This window comes from Mirounga leonina, unplaced genomic scaffold, assembly GCF_011800145.1.
Source record: "Mirounga leonina isolate KUSES-001 unplaced genomic scaffold, KU_Mleo_1.0 Mir_172, whole genome shotgun sequence".
In the NCBI taxonomy this organism is placed as follows: Eukaryota; Metazoa; Chordata; class Mammalia; order Carnivora; family Phocidae; genus Mirounga; species Mirounga leonina.
In genome coordinates this window covers 255,698-281,120 of record NW_023270442.1, presented here as the reverse complement: position 1 = coordinate 281,120, position 25,423 = coordinate 255,698, and the positions used below count along the sequence as shown (strand labels likewise).

Here is a 25,423-nt window from a genome sequence, read left to right as displayed (position 1 = left end):
CTTTCTTTCTTTCTTTCTTTCTATAAAAAAGAGTATAGGGGCGTCTGGGTGGCTTAGTTGGTTGAGCGTCGGACTCTTGATTTCAGCTCAGGTCATGATCTCAGAGTCCTGGGATGGAGCCCAGTGTCAGGTTCCATGCTCCGCCGGGAGTCTGTTGAGATTCTCTCTCCCTCTCCCTCTGCCCCTTCCCCCACTAGCATGCTCTCTCTCTCTCAAATAAAAATAAATAAAATCTTAAAAAAAAAAACTATGGTCAATTTATAATGAATGGGTACACTTTCTTATTTGATTTCCAAATAAATCAGAAACTAAGAGTCCTGGAAAATCTGCTTTGGTCCTCTGAGTAACAGATCAACATATCACAAATGCCACATAAATGGAAAATTCAAACAAAGCAAAATAAAAATGGGTGTTGAGTGAAAGACAATCCAACTAAGAGTCCATAAAACCATGAATGAATATTTGATGAACCAAGATTTTTTTCTATAAAAGTGTTCTATTTTGTTAAAAAGTAAAGGTTGTCAGAAAAAGGAATCACTAAAGACCTAGAAAATATAAAATATGTCCTTATGATATTCACAAATATTCAGCATTTCTCCAAAAATATCAAGTGACTAAAAAACAATGGTCTCAAAGCAACCATAATAGCAATAAACTGGGGTGTGTGGAATGACACATCAGGTTAGAGGGAATTGGGGGAAAAGAAAACAAAGGTATTAGGACAAAAATCAATTTAAATATCCTTCTGGAGGCACATCTGTCACTTTGCTATTTATTCATACACTGTTTCTCAGGGTAAATGGCTTGCGTGCCAAATGTATGTATACACTGCAGCACAGCAAAATGGAAATTTGGGGAATAGCAAGGAACATACTGTCAGATAACTCATAAATATCAGCATCCATAGAAGTCTCTTTCTTCTCTAGACTTAAATTTTTTACATATAAAAGTGATCGTTTACCTGTAATAAAGGCTACATATTCTGCATTCCAAAGAAACTCCTTTAAAATAAACCTGAACAGAAAGGGGAAAAAATAAGAATAAAAGTAAGTACATTTCTATTGCCAAATACCTTATACCAACAATAAATAAATTAACCATGCTCCATAAAAAATTGATGCAATACAATTGCTCTCTAGAGAATGGGCACGAAGATTCATAAGGCAACCTTAGTTTTCAAGAGCTTTCAAGATCAGAGAGACAAGAAATCATGAATGTATTAGCTAAGTACTTCCTATCTTCTCTAACAGGTAGGAGTCATTTAATCTGAAACAGAAAAATGAAGACTGGATTAGATTTTTAAATATTTATGAAGTCAAATACAACAGTTACAAAAAGATAATAATTTCTTCAAACAAGACTGGGAGAATCATTGCGAATTCGGTTTCATCTCCAATGCGGCTCATTAGCATGTAATTCTAATGACTTTGAAAAAAATCCTGGAAATAAAATGGGACCCTCAATATCTTAATCCCTTAATCAATCTCCCCTCCCACCCCCATAGACATCAACCTCTCCCTAAACATATTCCTCCACATGGCTTATTCTAACGTTGAGGGCCACTAGGACCATGGAATCTTCTACCAGACTCTACGTTGTTTTCCCCAACTCAAGTTAATAGTTCAGTGTGGATGATCAGAATGGAAGAGACAGCACTATCCTTCTGCCTCTGCCTAGATCTGCAGAATGACTTTCCCTAACCACATAATCCAAATCTTCCCCTTCTTATCCCACTCCCAGTTTATATTTACGACCGCATCTGTTATTCATTCAACAAACATTTAGTGAGCACATCTCACACTTATTGTTACAACTGGGGGCATAGTTGTTTACTTGTTCAATGTTTGTCTTTTCCCACTAGATCATGAGTTTTGGGCTGGTTTTATTCCCCACCGGTAGGTACCTGATAAATATTTACCAAATAAATAAAAGAATGAATGTATCTCTGAATTATAAGTTTTTTACTTTCACCTGAAGCCAGGTTTTGGAATTTCTCCCTCTTCTTTTCCTGCTTACATGAATGAGGGTGGTGGGTGGGGATGGACCTTGGATAACTTCATCCAGCACAGAAGGACAGAAGAACAGCCTCCTCTCCTCCAAACTTGCTTACTCCTGTGGCAGAGAAGGCTTCCAACCCTCCAAACCTCCCTTGCCTTTACTAACACTAAAGACTTGCAAGGCGGGAGATTTTCAAGTGTAATCCATGTCGCTAAGATTCTTATTCAAGAATCTTAGTTTAAATGTATCCTCCTACTCTGCAGAAATGTGGACTCATCCTCATTATAGCTGTATTTTTTATGAGAGGGCATGCACAAGTCCAAAATTCAGATGTACATTCCTAGATGATAATGATAGAGATTCTAAATTTTGTTTTTCTACTTCCACATGGCTATATACTCCTGTCAGTAACATCTTCCCTGAGTACAGTGAACACATGTCCTGATGTGCCTGGCAAAGTTTTAATTTGCCCAAAACAGTGTCCATCTACACCTTGATATTTTCCACGTGGTTGACTGTCACCTCCTATATAAGATCTATTTTTTAGTAGCCAGAAAAAAAATTTTTTTCACGCTTTACTTTTTTATGAAGCTAAAAACATATTTTCTTGCCCTGATTTTTCAAAATATTACATTATACTTCTCCTCCAGTAGTTAGTTAGGTACTTTATGTCTCTTTATGTGCACACATTAATTTCCTTTAGGGCAGATATCATGTTACCATGATATGGTATCCCAGGACCTAGTATTAGGAATTCAATAAATGTTGATATCAATTAAGATTTTTCAAAAGCGTACAAATAGTAATTACAGAATAAGTGCCTGGGTCGCTCCATCGGTTAAGAAGCCAACTCCTGATTTCAGCTCAGGTCATGATCTCAGGGTCCTGGGATTGAGCCCTCGGTGGGCCCCGCGCTCAGCGTGGAGTCTCCTTGAGGATTCACTCTTCTCCCTCTGCCCCTCCCCTTGCTCGTGTGCTCTCTCTCTCTCAAATAAATGAATCTTTTAAAACAAACTAGTAATTTTTTTTATCAAATTGCTGCAAACTTTCTGAATTATGAAGCTACCTGCTCCTTTCCTGAGCTCCACAATTGGCCATTTTTAGTGTGGTGTTGAGGTGATACCTAAAAGAAATAGAAAACACCCAAATTAAGTGGCCATAATGATCATATTTCTTTCCAAAGAAACTCTAGAGATATTTTGTGGAACCCTTAGGATTCATAAAGTACACTTTGAAAATCAGAATTTCAATCAATAAATAGATATATGTTCTAGCTAAGGGTCAAAACGTTCAGGATCTACCAAAAGTAATCAATCATAGCTCAAATAGATGAAGGCTTTTGCGATTCAGGAGAAATGAAGGAGACTTGACTCATTTTATTTAATAACCAACATATAATGCAAATATAACTGGACATTCTAAATCTATATGATTTTAAGGAGAAAAACTATTCATTTTTGAATATTCAAGAATTTCAAATTCTTCCTTGGATTTATAAAAACTCAAAAGGAATACCATATGCTAAATATGAACTATTTGTCTGTCTTTTCTGTCTCACCTTTAATGTTCTAGTTTCCAATTGCTATTCTCAGTTGTCATAGCAACAAAATGCTATTTTCAATAAGTTTTGGTAGAAAACCTGTTTAGAACACCTAATTTACTATAAGTGGAATACAGTCAGTTGGTTGCATGTATGACAGATTTTTCTATTTTTTAAAAAATTATGTGATCCTATTATTTCTGATGACTACTTCTTCTTAACCCTTTTATAACATAAAACAACTCTTAAGGCTCATAGGCAATAACAGGAATATGCAGACGTGCCTGTGGTTAACCCAAAGAGTTGACTGGGATTTAGGTTTTACCTTCCCCAGCATCAGTATATGCAATTATCCCATATACCATCACCACACTGTTTTGCCTAAAATATAGCTTTCTCATGTTTATTATTTTCTTAATTTGCTTCCACTGTTGACATAAATACACTTGTAGAACATATAATACAAAAATTAGAAGAAAAATTTGTGCATGCCACCATCAAAACTTCTATTCAGAAAAAACAAAACAGGTTTTTTTTTTAATATATTCTTCTACTCAAAAGCTTTCGATTACATTCTGACCATAGAATAGTTTGAATTTGTTGAGCATTCAAGACCCTCCAAAATTGCTCTTCTTTATCTTTCTAGCTTCATTTCCACTTCCTGCTTTCATGAATCAGCCAGCACAACCAACCAACCAGGTGACTGAAGGTCTCTATGCTTTCACCTCGCTACACACTTCTACAATTTTCCCCACCCTTCAATGCCTCTTTCACTATATGTCATAAACATTGGCTCACCTTTCCTAAAAGAGACCCAAAAAAATCTGAACCACACTTTTTCCTTTCCCAAATGGATAAAACTTACTCATTTAACTCTTGAATAAAATCTACCTTGTAAAATGTTTCATACTATCAGTTTTCCCAAATTACTTCGCTGTTTTCATGTATGTATTTTACCTCCTCAGGTGGAAGCTAAGTTCATTCATAAACAGAACTATGTCTGGTACATCTTTTTTTTAACCCAACATCAATGTTATGGGTTTCATTTAAAAAAAAAAAAAAAAAGCCTTCAGAGCAGAAGTCATGTTCTAGACCCTTCCCGCCTTCCAGTGACACGTTGATAATTCATTTTATGTCCATATAACAAATATGGGAACAATTTTGGAAATTAAGGATGAAGGAGTGTATTGTTCCCTGCCTTTTCTTTTAATTGTATTATCATCTCTAATTGCATATTGCATCAATGTTGCATAATGTTGCATAAATGTTATTGCATAAATGTTACAAAAACCAGTTACTTCCTGAGTTGCCTTCAAAGGAGACTTTAGCATATACTCACAATGTGCACATAAGGATAGCTGCGCAAAGGCGGTAAAAGGTCAGGAAGCAACACCAGAAGCAGATGTTTCTTCCCTGTTTAACCAGCAGCTATGCTGTCTTGAGGTTTCATGACCAGGCAAGGAAAAGAAAATATTCTACACTCCTTTTTTTTTTTTCCCTACACACCTATGGAAGTCACCCGATATCCTTCCGGGAACAGGTGTACCTAAGCAGGTAACCAACTGTGGAGAATAGTCTGCATTCATCTGGCCAACATCTACTCTCCCCTCACAACTCTGACAGCATCCACAAAGAAAAAGTAGAGCATTTGAATGAGGACACACATCAGTTTTCACACAAAGTGGCTTATTCATTGTCTTTATTTTTTTTTTAAAGATTTTATTTATTTATTTGAGAGAGAGAGAATGAGAGAGAGAGCACATGAGAGGGGGGAGGGTCAGAGGGAGAAGCAGACTCCCCACCAAGCAGGGAGCCCGATGAGGGACTCAATCCAGGGACTCCGGGATCATGACCTGAGCCGAAGGCAGTCGCTTAACCAACTGAGCCACCCAGGCGCCCTATTCATTGTCTTTAAAGTTAAAAAAACTAAGGTGTGATTTGCTATCCTGCCCTTATATTAAAGTGCATAATTAACCAAGAGCTTTGAGCATAATAAATTTCTTTCTTGATTCCAGCATTTTAAAAAATTAAGCTCTACTGATTCATTGTATGAATAATATAATTTGGAATATCATTCTTCAATATATCACCAAAGAATTAAAATATCATGCATTTGGCATAATATGTTTTTTAAAAGTTGTGGTTGGAATATTTAAAAGTTGTGGTTGGAATATAGACAGCATTTTATTGACTTGAACTTTTAAACCTTGATAGATTTATCGTTTTAAGTCATAATATAAGTAATAAATAATACAATTTTGAATATGAAATCTTTACACTGGCACATTAGAAGAGCAGAAAAGGGAATACATAAAGTCTTACCAGAAGCAGCCTAACTATTATGAATTAACGCCAAATTATCTTAATGAAAAAAAGAAATGATCCAAGACATTTGGTTTAGTGCTTGGGTAAAATGTTAGTTGGGTTGTTAAAAGGTAAACTCAGGTCTTCCTACTAGATGTTATTGGAAATTCTGAGACTGATTTGCTCTTCTCTTTCTTAGTACAATAATATCAGTTTATAGTTACCACGTGCCGCTAACTTCTGAAAGGTTTATATATATAACTCCTTTTATTCTCACAAAAGTCTTATGACACTCTTTTTATCCCCATTCTTAAAGGTAAGGAAACTAAGGCACAAGGATGCTAAGTAACTTGCCCATGGTCACACATGACTAGAAGAGGACAGCTGTGATTTGAAGTCAAGCTCTCAAATCTGTGCTCTTAAACACAACATCAAGCCACTTCTCAAGAATTTGCTCTCCTGTGCTATACAAGTAGAAGGACTAGAGCCTCCACTAACTAGTATTTCCTAAGAAAGCAGATTTTTTTTTCTCCTACTTCTCATACCTAGTTCTTCAACCATCACCCCCACCCATTGGCCAACTCTATGCAAAACTAAGCCAATGTTTCCCAAAGGTCATTGAGAGGATTTAAGTGAAATATAGATTTTAATCGTTATATATTTACTTGAATGTGTAGTAAGAAATTAACATAGGAACCCTTGTACACTGTTGGTGGGAATGTAAATTAGTGCAGCCACTATGGAAAACAGTATGGAAGTTCATCAAAATATTAAAAACAGAACTACCATATAATCCAGGAATTCTACTTCTGGGTGTTCATCCGAAGAAAATGAAAACATTAGCTTGAAAATATATCTGCATCCCCATGTTCACTGCAGCATTATTTACAACAGCCAAGATATGCAAACAACCTAAGTGTCCATTGATGGGTGAATGGATGAAGAAATTGTGTGCATATGTGTGTATGTATATGTACATATATATAAATATATATATATATAATGGAATATTCAGCCATAATAAGAATGAAATCTTGCCATGCTGCAACATAAATAGACATCAAGAGCATAATACCAAGTGAAATAAGTCAGAGAAGGACAAATACCATATGATCTCAATTATATGTAGAATCTAAAAAAAAAAAAAAGGTAGGAAGAAAATGCTCTTACATACAAAGAACAGATTGGTGGTTGCCAGAGATGGGGGGAGGGAGCAGTGAAGGGGGGGATCAAAAGGTTAAACATAATTACCACATCAAAAACAAAACTTTACAGATACTACTGCTTGAATAAGACTGAACAAAATAGTGAAAATTTAGGTCATTTTAAAGTGAAAAAATAATAAGACTGATGGTAAACAAATGGGGCAAAACCTGTGAAGACAGTATGTGACCATCAGAAATTTGCTAAAATTAACCTAAGTAGTACTTATCTCAGAGAGCTAAATACCCAGGTAGACCAGCCCTGGAGTGTCTCGGCAAAACTAAGGCAGAATTATTTTAGCCGTTCCAGTGTGGCTAGACTTCCCCACCATTTTCTTGTATAAAACCCCAGCTTTCCTTCTATCACCCATTGTTCAGCTGTGGCACTTTCCAACCAAAAGCCCATGTAGAGCCCGGTGGGTCTCACGTCTCTCCAACCCTCATCACCCCTAGCCAGGTTCTTTCATAAAGACCCCAGGAGCAAACAAGTAAATGGCCTAGAGATGGAAAGGAACGGGGAACTGTAACCCTTGGGGGTCAGACAGGGCAAGTCCCTGCTCTGTGCAAAGCAGTATCTTAAGCACTGTAATGGCTTTAGCTTACTTTTCCTACTAACCAAGATGAGTATCATTGTTTCTTTTTAATAGAGAAGGAAACCAAAGCCCACAAAATGTGCCAAGTGTGCAGCCAGGCTTCCTGCATTCTGAAGCTGGAGGACTGGGGTACTGTGCAGAAGACACTGAGGAAGGGAAGCAAAACGCAGAGGAGAAATAACGTTGAGAGAGACCTTGAGAAGATATAGATCAAATCAATAGATGGTAACAAATTAAACAGTAAAGTAGAGCAACGTGGTCATGCACCTGGGGCTACAACATGGCTATTCAAACGGTCAGTTCCATGCTCTTTCTAGCACCCTTTGCAGAAAGGTGAGGGCATTCACTGGAAGGTACAGCTGGAAAAGATGCTTAAATTAAGTCAAATGGAAGGAAACACTACTGTGCCAAGTCACAGAGTTAGTCCACACCCAGTGGCTGGCAGCCATAGAAATAATTTCTGCTGAATAGGTTATAAAATAAGCAGCGAACTCTCCAAGCACTGTCATCTCAGGATGTTGGAACCAAAAATACTGAGAAATTTATTAGGCAGGCAGGGAAAGCGGCTGAAGTTAGATTGTCAGAATTTTTATTAGAAGCACTGCTACTTTATGGTCACACTGATTAGCACTTTTTAAATGTTAAAAGCTGGGTGAAGTTGTTTCTTCAAAGACAAACTACAACAGGCATATTCTCCCCGGTGAATATTAATATCCCCAGTAAAAGGGGCATTTTTGTCTTCATATTTCCATGGTGTCTTGCCCATGGGTGAGACTATATAGATGTTTGTTGAATTGAATCAAACTCATTATAAAGGTTGAAACACCTGTGCAGGAATAAATGCAGCTCTTCTAAGGGAACCTGAAAGAAAAAATCATAAAATAAAAAAGCATTTGTATTTCTAGCAGTTTGTATTTATCTTCTTTTGAGAAAGTTATTTTCATAAAAATAAGTTTGGTCAATAATGACAAAAACTATGCCAAAATTATAACCCTGTTTATTCAATGATTCATATATTTTACCTTCTTGAACAGTATTTTAATGTATAATGCTATTAAGAGGTATATTAACCCATCTTTAAACTCCAGACGATTCTCTTTAATCAAGCTTTCTATTTATGAAATGATACTAGACAAACTTTGTCAATTTCTTTGCACTTGAGTATTTCCCCTACTTTGTCTTTTAATATTTCATAATAAATTATAAAGCCATATTATATGGATTCAATTAAATCATAAGCCTAAACACTTGAGATTTTATTTAGTTTTGCTTCCTTTCCCTTTTCTAGTAATCACAGAAACATAAAGCTATTTAAAAGGTCACAGTCTCCCAAGGAACTAATAATGCTAATTTCATAATCCTAAAATTCATGATTGCCTCATTGAAAATAATCTTTTCAAGGTCATAAAAGAATAACTACCTGTGGTCTACAATTTCAGCGATTTACATTGTTCTACTTCTTCCCAACTCTCTTCTCTACAAGGAATGTTCTAGCAAAGCAAATTTTGTGTGCAAGCAGAACTGTGAGGATCCTGAATGGCACTGAGAAACTTATTCAAGGAAACAAAGGAGGATTATTTTAAAGGTAATAGTTTCCTCTTGGGTAAGTTCCAAAACTTATTCACGCTGAAGCCCACAACTATATTTTATTTGGCTATGACCCACTTAACAATTTGAGGTAGACTGTATTACTTTCACAAATATTTACTCTCCCTTTGCACCTTCTTTGGGAAGAGTAAAATTCCCCATTTCATGGATTTTGATTTTGGTCATGTGACTTACCTTGACAAACAGAATGGGAGAGAATGGGACATAAGCCACATCCTAAGAAAAAACTTAAAATGCTCATGAGTTCTTTGTTTTGGCCTCACTTTTGCTCTCTCCACAAGGAAAGAGCTCTTCTGGTTGGCAATACTCCTTTGGCTTGGGTCACAAGATAACAGACACGCGGCACCAATTCAACCTTCATCAACAGTCTGGACCAGAGCCCCCACAGCTAAGCTATAGGACTATTTGTGGGAATTGTGTGTTGTTGTAAATTACTGTCATGCTCGATCTCTTGTTATACTGCACCAATACTGCAAAAGCAAAGTAATGCAGAAATTGATACCAGGAGGAAGCCGGAAGAAAAAACGTTAAATTTATGTCATTGGCTTTGGAACCAGATGTGGGTGGCCAAGAAACTACACATTTTTGGAGATTATTTCTACTCCAATTCCACCACTGAAAGTTGGTTGTGGGGAGGGGCAGATATGATGTAGAGATTATCTCAAGATTTTGAACTTTAAATCTGATGCCATAAAAGCATAAAACTTTGAGGGGAGGAAGGAATCTTCACTGGGATTGTGGTGGATATATTCTGTGGGTGAAAGTTAATATTTGTTATCCAAATTACAAATTATGTGTAGATTGTATAATTACACCACAAATGTTTCTTCTCCCCACCCCACCATTGGAGAATATGTTTTCACGGTATTGATGTTTGGATTCATCATGTGGTTTCCCTTGGCCACAGAAATATGATGGGATATGACATACAAGCTATTGAGACAGAGGTTTTAAACACACTTCTGTGTTTTGGTTTGGCCTCTTATCTATACCTTTCCGCCATGAGAAGAACATGCCCTCATTATTCATTGCATCTCAGAATGACAGCTTAATGAACACATTTATTTTTTTATTTTTTAAAGATTTATTTACTTGAGAGAGAGAGAAAGCATGAGCAGGAGGGGCAGAGAGAGAGGGAGAGAGAATCCCACGCAGACTCCATGCTAAGCATGGAGCACAATGTGGGGCTCTGTCTCATGACCCTGAGATCATAACCCTGAGATCATGACCTGAGCCCAAACCAAGAGTTGGACGCCCAACCGACTGTGCCACACAGATGCCCCTATAATGAACACATCTAAATGCACCCAGAGCCTGGAGAAGAGATGACTCAGCTATCTTGTAGACCTGTGAGTAGGGAAAAAATGCTTTCTAATGTAAGCCATTGAAGTATTATCAACAAAAATCTAATATAAAATTCCATAACAATGTGAGTCAAACCAGCAATCTATAATCCTCAGAAAGCAAGAGTGGTATTTCACCTGCTTGCATTCTCCCTTCTCCATTTTTATATATTTTATATGTGTAATTTATATTATTTAATTACAGTTCTCCTCCATCATATTATAAAGACATACTTTTTTGTTGCTGTCTGTTTTTTAACCATACTTTTCTAGGACATTGAAGAAGCTTCAGGAGATTCATAAATAAACTGTTGAGCTTATGAGGTCAACCTTTTTCTTTTACTAAATATATTTTATAGACATTTAATCTGAGAGGGTTGGTTTTCGTATGATAAATTAGAAAGGTACTGCTAAAAACTTCATTAGCCATTACTTTTATTTGGTGAGCTAAACACAAAACAATACAACCTTTGTAATTGTATCTAGTGGTGGCCTCACTGTTTAATTGCCACATATGTTTATTTCATTATATCAATGTTTTTAGTTGAAATGAAATATCTGTTTTGCAATAATCCTGATCTCATTGATCAGAGCTAAAGGAAAAAAAAACTGACAAATCAACCAATTTAAATGAAAGAAGGAAGTCAGGATAGATATTAGCGGTTTAGGATTTAAGAGTTCTCTTCTAGCTGCTCACAGAATTGACAAGAGGATTAGCTTGGCTCATGAACACCTTTTCATGCCAGACTAAACACCAGGGAACTGAAAACACAGCTGGGAAGCTTGGGTTATGTGTGTGTGATAACCCCCCAAGGAACTGCCAGCCAGATGCCTCCAGTAAAGCCAGCATTCCTAGTGTAGCACAGACATGAAACTAATGATGCATCCCATGATGCAGTCATTGAGATAAAACCATCTGTTGGCTTATTCATCCACCATTTTGTCACTATAGATGTGCCCTAAGAAAAAAACATGGCATGGAAAGAAATTTACATGGGGAAGTTTTTGATAAGCTGACACACCCTAATGAGTATACCTCCACAAATTTGAAACTATCACAATGCTGTCTTATGTTGCACCATCCACACACTATGGATGTGACCCCAAAAGTTTGAGAAATTAAACTACTGGGAGCAACAAGCCATCAAATTAACTTATTAGTGTGAAATGTTGATGTGAGGTGTAATAAGCCTGGGAGGAAGTTGGATTAATAGCAATAGTTTTTAAAAATCATGAACAAATGGCACTACCATACAGAATGGCTATGTTTGTTTCTATCAAATGAAAAGATACAAAACTGAAAAAATAGTGCAATCCAACCACAGCCAACTTCTCATTCTGATAAGCAATATTCATAATAATGACTTCAACAGAAAAGTTCTAGAAAGTTAGAACTTGGGAAAAATATCTGCTTTTATCACAAAGCAATATTTTCATTTAGGTGTTGTTACTATCTTTTGCTTTGTAGATCTATCTCTACACAGCGATGCATTGTGGACACTTACAAATTTTCCAATTAATCTATAAGTGAGGGGGCACCTGGGCGGCTCAGTTGATTAAGAGTCTGCCTTCAGCTCCAGGAGTCAGAGGATAGAGCCCACATCAGTCTCCCTGCTCAACGGGGAGTCTGCTTCTCCCTCTGACCCTTCCCCCTCTCATTCTCTCTTTCTCTCTTCCTCTCTCAAATAAATAAATAAAATCTTTTGAAAAATCTATAAGTGAATGAATAATATTTTATAGGTCACCAAAATTTAGAAAATATTTTTATACAATTTTGTATTTGATTCTATTTGCCACCCAATGTATCATATACTACCATCTGCATTTAACCATGAGACACTTAAGACATGGAAAGAAGCATGTCCTGCCTTCATACCCCATCACATAGCTGGTAACTGGAAGATTCTAGACTTGGAACTAGATTTTCTCAATCCAAATCAAATTGACTTTGCAATAAGTAGTGATTTTATATGCTAGTTAAAATATTGTTTTCCCGTTTCGTGTAAGTATTACACATTGACAGGACAAAATGTTACAACAAATATGCTATACAATTTTATTTTTTTAAAGACTTATTTATTTTAGAGAGAAAGAGAGAGTGAGTGAGCACAAGTGGGAGGGGCAGAGGAAGAGAGAATCTCAAGAAGACTCCACAGCTGAGTGTGGAGCCCAATGCAGGGCACAATCTCACGACCCTGAGACCCTGAGATCACAACCTGAGCTAAAATCAAAGTCAAGAGTTGGACACTTAACAAACTGTGCCACCCAGGTGCCCTTGTACAATTTTAAACAATATTTTTAAATGTAAATATCAGGCAAGAAAATCTTGACAATTTTCATTTGAAGAATCTTGATCTCATAGCAAAATGATTTTGACACTTATCACAATTAGAAAATTTTATATTTAGGTCTACGCTACCCAGAGCAATCCCTATCAAAATACCATTGGCACTTTTCACAGAGCTTAACAAATAATCCTAAAATTTGTATGGAACCAGAAAAGACCCCGAATAGCCAGAGGAATGTTGAAAAAGAAAACCAAACTGGTGGCATCACAATGCCAGACTTCAAGCTCTCTTACAAGGCTGTAATCATCAAGACAGCATGGTACTGGCACAAAAACAGACACAAAGATCAGTGGAGATCAGTGGAACAGAACAGAGAACCCAGAAATGGACCCTCAACTCTATGGTCAACTAATCTTTGACAAAGCAAGAAAGAATATTCAATGGAAAAAAGACAGTCTCTTCAACAAATGGTGTTGGGAAAACTGGACAGCCACATCAAAGATAACTCAAAACTGATGAAAGACCTAAATGTGAGACAGAAATCCATCAAAATCCTAGAGGAGAACACAGGCTCTGTGACCCTAGCTATAGAAACTTCTTGCTAGACATGTCTCCAAAGTCAAGGGAAACAAAAGCAAAAATGAGCTATTGGGACTTCATCAAGATAAAAAGCTTTTTCTTTTCTTTTTTTTTTTTTTTAAAGATTTTATTTATTTATTTGAGACAGAGAGAATGAGAGACAGAGAGCATGAGAGGGAGGAGGGTCAGAGGGAGAAGCAGACTCCCTGCCGAGCAGGGAGCCCGATGCGGGACTCGATCCCAGAACTCCAGGATCATGACCTGAGCCGAAGGCAGTCGCTTAACCAACTGAGCCACCCAGGCGCCCCAAGATAAAAAGCTTTTGCACAGCAAAGGAAACAGTCGACAAAACCAGAAAGACAACCGACAGAATGGGAGAAGATATCTGCAAATGTCTTATTAGATAAAGGGCTAGTATCCAAGATCTATAAAGAACTTATCAAACTCAACACCCAAAGAACAAATAATCCAGTCAAGAAATGGGCAGAAGACATGAACAGACATTTTTGCAACAAAAACATACAAATGGCCAACAGACACATCAAAAAGTGCTCCCATCACTTGGCATCAGGGAAATACATATCAAAACCTCAATTAGTTACCACCTCACACCAGTCAGAAGGGCAAAAATTAACAAGTCAGGAAACAACAGAGGTTGGCGAGGATGCAGAGAAAGGGGAATCCTCCTACACTGTTGGTGGGAATGCAAGCTGGTGCAGCCACTCTGGAAAACAGTATGGACATTCCTCAAAAAGTTGAAAATAGAGCTACCCTACTATCCAGCAATTGCACTACTGGGTATTTACCCCAAAGATACAAATGTAGGGATCCGAAGGAGTACGTGCACCCAGATATTTATAAAAGCAATGTCCACGATAGCCAAACTATGGGAAGAGCCTAGATGTCCATCAACAGATGAATGGATAAAGAAGATGTGGTATATATATATACGATGGAATATTATGCAGCCATCAAAAAATGAAATCTTGCCATTTGCGATGACGTGGATGGACCTAGAGGGTATTATGCTAAGTGAAATAAGTCAATCAGAGAAAGACAATTATCATATGATCTCAATGATATGAGGAATTTGAGAAACAAGACAGAGGATCATAGAGGAAGGGAGGGAAAAAAATGAAACAAGACGAAACCAGAGAAGGAGACAAACCATAAGAGACTCTTAATCTCAGGAAACAAACTGAGGGTTACTGGAGTGGAGGTGGGTGGGAGGGATGGGGTGGCTGGGTGATGGACATTGGGGAGGGCATATGCTATGGTGAGCCCTGTGAATTGTGTAAGACTGATGAATCACAAACCTGTACCCCTGAAACAAATAATATATGTTAATAAAAAAATAAAATAAAGGGACAAGAAAAAAATTTAAAAAAAAGATGTGGGGGCGCCTGGGTGGCTCAGTTGGTTAAGCGACTGCCTTCGGCTCAGGTCATGATCCTGGAGTCCCGGGATCGAGTCCCGCATTGGGCTCCCTGCTCGGCAGGGAGCCTGCTTCTCCCTCTGACCCTCCCCCCTCTCATGTGCACTCTCTCTCTCATTCTCTCTGTCTCAAATAAATAAATAAAATCTTTAAAAAAAAAAAAAAAGATGTGGTGTGTGTATATAAAATGGAATATTATTCAACCATCAAAATGGATGAAATATTACCATTTATAATGGCATGGATGGAACTGGAGGGCATTATGCTAAGGGAAATAAGTCAATCAGAGAAAGACAGTTATCATATGGTTTCACTCATATGAGGAATTTAAGAAACAAAACAGAAGATCATAGGAGAAAGGAGGGAAAAATAAAATAAGATGAAATCAGAGAGGGAGACAAACCATAAGGAACAAACTGAGGGTTGCTGGAGGAGAGGTGGGTGGGGGGTGGGGTAACTGGGTGACAGGCATTAAGGAGGGCACATGATATAATGAGCACTGGGTGTTATATGCAACGGATGAAAAACTGAACTCTACATCTGAAATTAATGATACATTATACGTTAACTAATTGAATTTAAATAAAATAAGTTAAAAACAAACCAAAAAACACACATAAAAAAAGAAAATTTTATATTATTTAAATCAATTATTTTTCTTGAAATCTGTTTGGCAGGAAGATGCAGGTAAGCAAAACTGACTAACCTAAGAATTTTTAAAAGGCTTTAGGTATAAAAGGTTTGAACTTTTTCTCGGAGGCAGTAACCATAATTTCTTTTTCTTTCCCCTACTCTCTCTCCCTCCCCCTCCAGCAAAAAAAGTTTTACTGCTTTAAAATAAACTTTAAACAACTACTTTAAATATATGAATCCATGTATGTGTTTTATTATAAATGACAGGAAACATGAGACATTCCAGATGACTGTAATAAAAAAAGCAATTTATATTAAAAAAAGATATTATAGCAACACTTCAATGAGTATTGCTAAGAGACAGGAAAAGTATCATCTATTTAGTATATAAAATGCAGAACATATTCTTTCAATCTCAACTCATTTCATCTTAAAATAATGAATTCATCTTATGGAACTCTGGGAGTAACAAGCAATTCATCTTTCCAAGTATGAGGGGAAGAATCTTTGTGAAAATGATGTCCTTCAGTTTTACCCTAAAGTTGGCAGCCCTCATAGTCACTAAAAAGACCTACCTTACAAGGCAGCAAAGTTTACCTTTGGCTCCTCTCCCACATCGCAAGACTCTTCCTACCTCCCTCTCTTCCTGCCTCTTCTACGGAATGTGCTAAATTCCCTTGCTAAGAGTATCATCCCTCCAGACGGAGTGTATTGCCTGCGGGTGTCTGTATGTTTTATATGGGTCTTGAGGATAAATGCCCTAAAACTTAAGGAATTACTATCTTAGGAAAGTTATTGTATGCTTGTATATCATTTATTTAATTTTGAGTAGGTAATCTATATTTTTCATTAACTTAAAATCATAAAGATATTTACCATGAACTGTCTGCTTGTTTCAATTTTGTTACAAATTTTCCTGGTTCCCACTTATCTTACCAAAAAAAGTCACTTTTATTAGTCGCTTGTGTTCTTTTAGTTGTAATTTAAGCATATATAAGAAAAATAAATATATAGTCTCTCTTCTTCCTCACTGTTTTTTACTCAGATATAAAATGATATACACAGTGTTTTTTATGTTGCCTATTTTTAAAATTCACAATGTATTTTGACAATTTTGCATTCACTCAACTACATAGTAAATTTGTCTTTTAAATTGCTAAAATATGATTTATATTAATAAGAATGTATGGTTCTAAGTGTAGTTTAAATATTAAAGAGAATCATAATACATAATCAAGTTGCATAATGAATCGTCAGGTTTTTTTCCATTGGTGGGCAACTCTGAGTCTATAAGGTAACATCTATAAGTAATAAGCAATTATCCTTCGATACAAGATCAAACACATTAGATACACACTCAGAAGTAAACAGAAACGCTATTTTTTAAAAAATAATACATTTTTAACAAACATATGTATTTGACTCAAGTGAAATATATCACTTCTTAATAATTGCATGTTTAGTGTTATTACAGAAATAGCTGTTTTATGCAATACCACAAATCATAAAATGAGCATGTGTGTAAAAATTTTCCAATCTAGCAGAAGGCAAAGAACACTAGACTGCACTTCTAATCAAGACTTTTTTTTTTTAAGATTTTATTTATTTATTTGAGAGAGAGAGAATGAGAGAGAGAGAGCACATGGGAGGGGGGAGGGTCAGAGGGAGAAGCAGGCTCCCTGCCGAGCAGGGAGCCTGATGCGGGACTCGATCCAGGGACTCCAGGATCATGACCTGAACCGAAGGCAGTCGCTTAACCAGCTGAGCCACACAGGCGCCCTCTAATCAAGACTTTTTAAAGGTAGAACTTAAGAAGTGCACACATCATAAATGTCCAATCTATGTATTTTCACAAAGTGAACACACCTAAATAACCAGCATTCTAATGAAGAAATGGCATATCTACCAGCATCCTTGAAACCACTGCTCATGAACAGAGCGTACAGACTTATTACCCTGAGTGGAAACAAGAACAAATACTTCCTATGGGAAGTTGAAGAAAAGGGTGCCTGCGGGGCTTAGCTGGCTAAGTACCTGAATCTTGGTTTCAGCTCAGGTCATGATCTCACCGTCATATCGAGACCCAAGTCGGGCTCTGCACTGCATGTGGAGTTTGCTTCAGGTTCTCTCTCTCCCAGGGCACCTGGGTGGTTCAGTCGGTTAAGCGTCTGCCTTCGGCTCAGGTCACAATCCCAAGGGTCCTGGGATCGAGTCCTGCATCAGGCTCCCTGCTCAGTGGGGAGTCTGCTTCTCCCCGCCACACCCTGCTCATGATCTCTCTCTCTCTGATAAATAAAATCTTAAAAAAAAAAAAATTCTCTCTCTCCCTCTGCACCTTCCCCCCTCTAAAAAAAATGAAGTTGAAGAAATATTATTAAACTTCTGAAAATATTAACTCCACTACATCACTGTCCATACCCTCCTACCTTCCCAGCTTTCATACCAAATGCTGTAAAAATAGTTCATGTCTGAAATCACAGAACATGCAGGTTTAAAGAGTGTTTCATGTTTAAGAAGGCACAAAAGCCTAAGTTCCCAATCCCAAGAGGATATAATAAACTCCATATGAATGTGTCTAGAATTTAAATCTCAAAGATTAGATCCAAAATGGAGGGTGCTACTACATACCAGCTTTCAGCACCTTTTGGTCATCCAAGCAGTAGTAATAACAATACTGAAAGAAAATCATTACTGAGTGCTTTGGTGTGATGGGAACTATAAACTATTCTACACACTTTACATGAATATCTTACTGAATCTTCGTAACAACTCTGTGAGGTAAATATTATTATCCCCATTTTAAAGATGGGCAAAGTAAGGTAGAGAGGAGCTAGTGTGATCAAAATAATTTAGGGTGGGTCATCCAGCTTGGAAGTGTCAGAGGCAGGGTTCAAAGCCAGTCAGTCTATGTCTAGCACCACAGTGGCTCAGAATGAGTCTCTGAAGGAGTCTATGAATCAGCTTGGCAAGAAGTAATGGAGCTTATGAGAGACCCCAGTCAATTAGGCAGCAGGTTATAGTAGGACTTCAGACACCATTGCTCATGGAACTAGAGTTCTGTCATTATTCAAAGTCTGAGGAGATTTAGCATGCTAGTGTTGGGTTCTTCCTCAGCTCCTCTACTGTGCTCCCCTCTAACACAGTATTGCAGATAGTTTAGAAAATCTCCAAATTTGAGGCCATTTTCCTCAAGCAATGAATATTCTCTCAGTCAATCTCTAACACTGGCCTCTTGGTAATGATAGGCTTCTCTTAGTTCTAGGACCTTAATAATACCAGTGAGGTATTATTCCAACAAGGCTCAGAGATTGGGGTGCTTGGGTAGCTCAGTCGTTAAGTGTCTGCCTTCGGCTCAGGTCATGATCCCAGGGTCCTGGGATCGAGCCCCACAGCTTCTCCCTCTCCCACTCCCCTTGTTTGTGTTCCCTCTCTCGCTGTGTCTCTCCCTGTCAAATAAATAAATAAAATCTTTAAAAAAAAAAAAAAACAAGGCTCAGAGATATATTCTCTTCCATCCGAGAAAAGAGTTCCTTGCCTTCTTATATTATTATATTAATAACAAATATATTAATATGTATATTTAATGGCTTTAGACAATAAGTTTATTTTATGATCATAAAATCTAATGTGGGTAGACTTTATTGTCTAGTTATGTCATCTGGCATTGGCGGTCACCATGGAAAACTGATAGGGAAAGGGAAGAAGCACACCTACTGAGAACTGCTTCAGCCTAGGAGCTAGGCTGAACTAGGCTGAACTTCAACTGCTGAAGTCCTAACTGCAAAGGAAGCTGAGAACTATAGTGCCACACATGGGTATCTGGTGAATCATATCCGCTCACCGCATGTAGCTTACGTTTCTGAAGTTATCAACATTCTTGTTACCTTTCCTTGTTCTGGAGTATTGATCTTGGCATTCTGGTTGTTCAACTGTGAGTCTCAAATGTCACTGGCCATTTTCCTGGAAAACCTCCAAGCCCTTTTACAAGTTGTATTTCTGGTGGGGAATGCTGTCATCTCCCAGTGTGGATATAACCCTCTGTTCTAAAACAAAACAAAATGAAACAAACACCACGTTTTAATTTTTTCAAAAAACATTCTAAAAAAAAAAAACATTTATTTTAATTTGAATGAATTTAATTTTGTAATGCAAGAAAAAAATATTTCCTATGATTTTCTCCTGGTGGCAGTGACAGAACTTTATAGGTGTTGGAAATAGAACAGTCCAGAAAATATACTGATTGAGCTCTTCTAACTAACAGCTTTGGTTCTAAATTTCCATGTTATTACTGATTAATATTCTGTAATTTCTGATCATTTTCTCCGACTTATGTGGTTTATATACCTTCTAGTCACTGGCTTTTTTTTTTTTTTTGCTTTTTAATATTTTTTCTATTTAATTCCTCTTCAAATGAAATATTATAATAGTTCCAAATCACAAATATAGAATTTTAATGACAATAGTCTCCTTATGTCCTTGTATTGTGTCCTCAGAAGTTTTATCTTACATGGTTGCATTCAGAACTCATTATTTAACTCCATTTGCAAAGCTGAATAATATTAAAAATATCTTTGTTAATTACTTAAATGGAGTTTAATAATAATTTCCCCAGATGAAAATACTACTCTGACCCCCCCCAGTGCAGAGACCAATTTAGTTGAGACTCCAAGAGATGTTTGAGGGTATATACATGTAGAGTAGATATAGTGAATTTTTTAGATGTGTGCTTCTTTAGGATTTTTCTCTTTCAGATAGTCCACAGCGTACTTATTGTTCTCTGTTTCAGTGTTGATCCAAAGGACTCCTGATGAACAAGTGTTTGACAATAAGAGCTCCAAGGAGCACCTGGGTGGCTGTCATTAAGCATCTGCCTTCAGCTCAGGTCATGATCCCAGAGTCCTGGGATCGAGCCCCGCATCCGGCTCCCTGCTCAACAGTGAGTCTGTTTCTCCCTCTCCTTCTGATCCTGTCCCTCCCCTACTTGTTCTCCTTCTCTCTCTCAAATAAATAAAATCTTAAAAAAAAAAATAGTAAGGGCTCCAAGATTCTAGAACCAACCAAATACTGTAGGAAGAAACCCAAACCAAATGGCAAATTCAATAATTAAATTGGCCTCTGAATCGCAAGTGACTTGGGGCTAAACTGAATATCCTAAATATTGCACTAAAAAGAACATATTAACCTGGATTCTTTCAGCTGTAAATAAAATATACATATATATTTATGCATTATATACACACATACACATATATATCGACTCAAACTAGCTTAAGGCAAAAGAGACTGGAGAAGCCCAACATAACTGGCAAATCAAGGAACTGAACTAACTCAGAGCATGGCTGGATGAAGGGGTTCAAAAGGTATCAAGACCATGCCACTCTATATACCTCTCTGCTCAGCCTCATTCTTAGACATTTCTCTCCAAATGCAACAAGTGCTTGTAATCCCGATTATTACTGCAATAAAGCTGGTGAAGACCAATTGCCCCATCTCCTAAGGTGGGGTTTGGTAGGTAGGAGGGTTAGCCCTACCTAAACTGAGCAAGATTATTATGGAATGACTGAATAGCACCTTCTTTGTCAAAATTATGTTTAATTTTTCTTAGGCTTATTGTGGTTGTTTAATCATGACTATCTTTGCTTATATTTTCCTATTTAATATAATTTTATTTTAGTTTTTTGAGAGAGAGAGAGAGAGAAAGATAAATTGGGGGGGGGCGGTGCAGAAGGAGAGACAGATAGAGACTCTTAAGCATGCTCCATGCCCAGCACTGAGCCCAATGCAGGGCTCGATCTCACAACTCTGACATCAGGACCTGAGCTGAAACCAAGAGTCAGACGCTTAAACCAACTGAGCCACCCAGGTACCCCTATTTAATATAATTTTAATTTGCCACCTTTAGTCTTTGGAATTCTACTTTTTACCTTTTATGGTACATATGTTGGTAATTTTACATTTTTGCTATTTCCAAACTATTTTTAAAAGTATCTGTCAAACAAAACAGTGAGGTTGGTCTATACTGTAAATCAGAGATATTACATGTCTCAGGTGTGATACTGGACAAAGTTCAAATGCTGTCTGCACTGCACTGGCCCTGCAGAAAGTCCTCTAGCAACTAATGATGCCTAGAAGAGTGCATGGCAAACTTTAGATGTTTGATAGATATGTATTGAGTCAATGACTGTCTTTCCTGTTTCTTTCTTATAGGGATTCCTTAACTATAAAATTAATCTACAAATTCAGTGAGAGTAGATTTCCCCCCTCCCCCACCATTTATAAATGAAAAAACTAAGAGCACGACAGGCTAAGTAACCTACCAAAGAATAATAGGTGATTCATTAGGTCAAATTCATCAGAATTTGTGCAAATATGTAATTTGATTGAATAGACATTTGTAGATGTTTACTATATGCAAACCACTCTGCTAGGACCTAGGGAGATAGATAATACACTATTCCTATTCATTAGGCATACAATCTAATTGGAAAAATGTGGAAACAAACTGAAACACAGTACGAAGTAAGTACTACTTAGAGGTAAGGTAACAGGAAGTACAGAGGAAGGTATGATTCATTATGATGAACACACCTCATAAAGACCTTTACAAGTGAGATGATTTTTAATATTCCCTTAATGGATAAATACGACTTTCAGAGACAAAGAAGGGAGAATGCTGGACTAATGTAATAATACAAGTCATAATTCAAACCAGTGAAAGTTTTAGGAAATTGGATATGCAGAGAAAATAAGTGATGAAAAAGTTGGCATCACAAATTTATTAGATGCCATAGATAGAAAAAAATTTTTCAGTAATGGTAGACTCTGACATTTTTGAGGAGAGACTTGCCACAGCTCCCCATACAGTTGATAATTTCTAGCTTAAAACCTTCCCAGTGGAGAAGGAATAACTAGCTGATTCAGTTATGGCGGGTCTCTCTATCCTCCCAACTTTCTCAGTCCAGTGCACCGTTTACAGGGGTGGGAATACTGCCCTGCCTAAACCTTGCCAAAATGAATACCTTCATTTTGACCTGACCCATTTCCCACTAGCTGGGCTCAGTTCTTGTTCCAGTGCCTTCATTTTACAAAGATCCCAGATGAGAAGCACTTGGGTGGCTCAGTGGGTTAAGCATCCAACTCGTGGTTTTGGCTCAGCACATGATCTCATAGTCATGGGATGGAGCCCCGCATAGGGCTCTGCATTCAACGTGGAATCTGCTTCAGATTCTCTCTCCTTCTCCCTCCTGTTCACTCTCTCTCAAATAAATAAAATTAAAAAAAAAAAAATCCCAGATGAAATCTCCATGATCTGTGCCAGATGGCTCTTAAGATGGATATCCATATTAGATCAGATGTCCCAGGGTCCTTAGCATCTGATCTTGCTTATCCCACCCCTCTTCAAATTTATACCTCATCTCTGCTGGGCTCCCTTCACATCCAAACCTACCCCATCATTTTTGTTTCTTTTATCTTCTTACTAATTTCCTCTAAGTTCAGCCCACCAAATGACTAGTATCATGCTAAGATAGTCAAACCACGTTGGCTGCAATAGCGGAAAAACGTTCTTCGTGTCCCAACACAGACTAAAAGGAGAATTAGGAAATAATAGCATTCTGTTGTTTTGTTGGTATATACTAAATAAGACAAAATGATCAGTCCCTTTGAGAAATTTTGTTTGGATACTAGATCAGAAAAGATTGTTTTCTGCTTCCTTTGATATTATAGGCATTTCGATCATGCTAATAACCATCTAGTAAACAATAAGTAGTCTGTACTTTTCAAGCCTTACAGATCTCAAAGCCTGAAAATGTCCAAATAGCAATCTAAAGCAGCGAGGCTAGCTAAATTATAAGAGTGTCCCAAAAGATGTACCTTCAATAAGGACATTACAATTCCAGTAACACAGGCCAAAAGAAGAATTTTTCATGTATTAGAGATTGGATTCAGATCATTTGCTTGACATCACCTAACAACTTAGAAAACAAACAAACCACTGCATCCCTGTTAGTGTTTCCTGAATGCTGAATGCAATCAATGGAAGTGATTGCTCCTTAAATGATAATGCTACCACTTCTTCCAAATAACATGATGGTCTTCGGCTTTCTGCTTCCATCTTAGTTTGTATGTCTAACTAAAATAAACATGGGTTTACACATTTTCACTGCAGGATCATTAGCAATTTCCCTTCAGAGACAAATATTTTAAAATGTGGTTTCATCACAGGAGAATCTTCAATACATAACTTATGCATAAAGAATAAAAGGGTTAAATAAAAAACTATTTCCATTTCAAGAGAATATTTAAAGAAAGCTTCCTATAAATTGGTTTCATGATCAAATTTCTTAACTAAAGTTCAAAATATCTTGGTACACTTTGACAATTTATTATTTTAACTATAGTTTACTTAAGTTTTAAATTTATTTAGATCACTTGTTTAGCTGTGGCTTTATTATTTTTTTAGTTTTATACACTTGCATTTCCAGTGAAAACATGCAAAGGCTCATTAATTTTTTTTTTTAAGATTTTATTTATTTGACAGAGAGAGAGACAGCGAGAGAGGGAACACAAGCAGGGGGAGTGGGAGAGGGAGAAGCAGGCTTCCCGTCGAGCAGGGAGCCTGATGCGGGGCTCGATCCCAGGACCCCGACCTGAGCCAAAGGCAGACACTTAATGACTGAGCCACCCAGGCGCCCCAAGGCTCATTAAATTTAAATAGTATATAACAAAAGTGTAAACGGATGTTTGTATTGCTTTAAATCTAAATTTACAGACTTTAAAAATAAGAATTCTCTTGTTTCTGTTTAGTTTTGAAACTAATTTTAAATTTGGGCTGTCATATTAAAAGTAACCTTTTCAAAATGTGACGTATGGTTCAATACCTGTATCTAAAACCAAAAAGAGTCTCTTATTGATCTATTGATTTCTGAGGGCAATTATGGTGGTTTCAGACGTTAAAATTGCTATTAACTGCGATACTGTTTGGGCAGTGGCAAAGCCATGCTATTAGTTAATGTTCAGACTGATATTGATTGGCTTTTTCAACAATAAATATAAGCTTACTAGACCCCGTGTTCAACTGTTTCTTTTCTGACAGAGTACTAGCAAAGAGAGAGACTCAAACCATGTGTTGTACAACCAACCCATATCTGAAGCAAAATTAATTACTGCTTTATGTCCAAAGAGCCCTCTATATATGCCTCTAATGTAACACTTACTAAATAATATTATGATTTATTTTTGTACATGAATTCTACATTCTTTAAATGCCAGTGGTCCACTTGACAGAAAAGCTCTCAAATATTCATCATGGAACAAATAATTTCACATGAATAAACTTAGGATGGAAAAATTCAGCCAGCAAAAACAAGTCTAGAGCAGCATGTGCAATAAAATGTTGTGGACATTGAAATATTCTAGATCACTGCTTTCTAATGTAGGGACAACTAACCTTATGTGATTATTATACATGTGATATGTGGTGAGTGCCACTGAATTTTAACTTTTATTTAGTTTTTAAAAAAGTTAAATTGAAATATAAAGATACATCTAGTTAGTGGATACAATATTGGACAGGACATTTCTAGAAGTTAAGAAATAAATTTTGGCAATCTTTCAAAAGTGTAGATAAGTTTCCTTCTCAAATGTTCTAAGTCAGAAGTACAAAGTGAGAATTCAACCAAAGGTCACTCTACAGCTATGAGACACATGTCACAGTCAAGCTTTTATTGATGAAGGCCAAAAAAACACCAAAGTTCTAAATAAAGAGAAGATATTTAATAACCAGATCTAAAAACCTTGCAGTTGATGCTTTTATCTCTCATGATTAATTACTGAGCTATATACAGCAAAAATCACCTGATGTAGAAGCAAAAATTACTGAACCCCAGAGCAAAAATCAAC

The 25,423-nt window shown here is 37.0% G+C and overlaps 1 long non-coding RNA gene across 1 annotated transcript in view; it reads right to left on the bottom strand.

The window, feature by feature from the left end:
- Positions 1–7,697: 7,697 nt before the first annotated feature.
- The window catches only part of LOC118018770, a 266,689-nt gene continuing 248,963 nt past the window's right edge, over positions 7,698–25,423 (bottom strand). The window contains exons 7-8 of the long non-coding RNA XR_004681475.1: positions 19,408–19,566; positions 7,698–8,498 (exon numbers count right to left, since the gene is read on the bottom strand). This is a non-coding gene — a long non-coding RNA (uncharacterized LOC118018770). The remainder of the gene's footprint in view (positions 8,499–19,407; positions 19,567–25,423) is intronic.